This window comes from Acyrthosiphon pisum, chromosome A1 (genome assembly GCF_005508785.2).
Source record: "Acyrthosiphon pisum isolate AL4f chromosome A1, pea_aphid_22Mar2018_4r6ur, whole genome shotgun sequence".
In the NCBI taxonomy this organism is placed as follows: domain Eukaryota; kingdom Metazoa; phylum Arthropoda; class Insecta; order Hemiptera; family Aphididae; genus Acyrthosiphon; species Acyrthosiphon pisum.
The window spans coordinates 78208905-78210006 of NC_042494.1; positions in this window are offsets into that span (position 1 = coordinate 78208905).

The following is a 1102-nucleotide window of genomic DNA, read 5'->3' on the forward strand; positions in this document are numbered from 1 at the left end:
GAAAATAATGATTAATTTGGTTAGGAAATAGGAAATAAATAGATCTATAAGTACACTTTTACAAACATATTTAAGTAATTTAATATATATTTTGTTAACGGATTATAATTCAACTAGTCCAGACAGTCCCTGATGTCTATAAGCCCAACAATTTTATAAAATTGTATAATTACATTTAACTTTTTAAAATAAATTTAATTTTTTCAATTTAAACGCATATTTTTTGATTTTTTGTGCTATTTATAGCCCATATTTTGGAGCTTTTTAAGTGCATATTTAAGAGCTAAAAAGTAACATTTTTAGTGCTACAACTTCCGAGCCCTGCTTATAACTTATTCACTAATACAATATATTAGTTATTTGAAATTATTTTTTTAAATGGTTTCAAGTTCTTATAAAAAATAACGTGTTTTTTAAAAAAAATTTATTTTTAACCATTTTTTGTCCTTATAACTTTTTAATTGCTTTACTTTTTTGAATGACAACATACAGGTACAGTTTACATTTTATCTTCGAAAGCAAAGTATTTTTCTGAGTATTTAAAATTGAATTTAGGACGAGTAGTTTATGATTTATAACTTATAAGTACCTATTTTAAATTTAGATGAGCTGGTTTAAGTTGTACATGAGGTACCTCGCAAAATATTGGTCCATAACCCCGATCATCTAAACTTTAAAATTTAAATACATATAACTCCTATGTCATATTGTATCATAAACTAATCGACGTAAATTTGATTTTTATGTATCGAAATACATACTTAGAAAAATATTCTGCTTATGAATATAAAATTAAAACTGTATGTTGTCGTTTAAAAAAGTGAAAATCTAAAAAAGAACAAATAGATAAAAAAATATCGAGAAATCATAGGCACATAGGCCATTATCTGTACCTATGTACCATCATTGGAGGACAATCATTAATATTATATTCATTTATGCGCTCGTTGGTTTTTACAATCATTTAAACCTATAGGTAGGTACCGTTAATATCGTGTATACCTAATATATAAAACAGATGCCCGGCAAATAAAAAGGCGTATAGAGTACAATCTAATTTTTTCTACACGTATAGGTACCTACCTATATAAATTACAAAAAG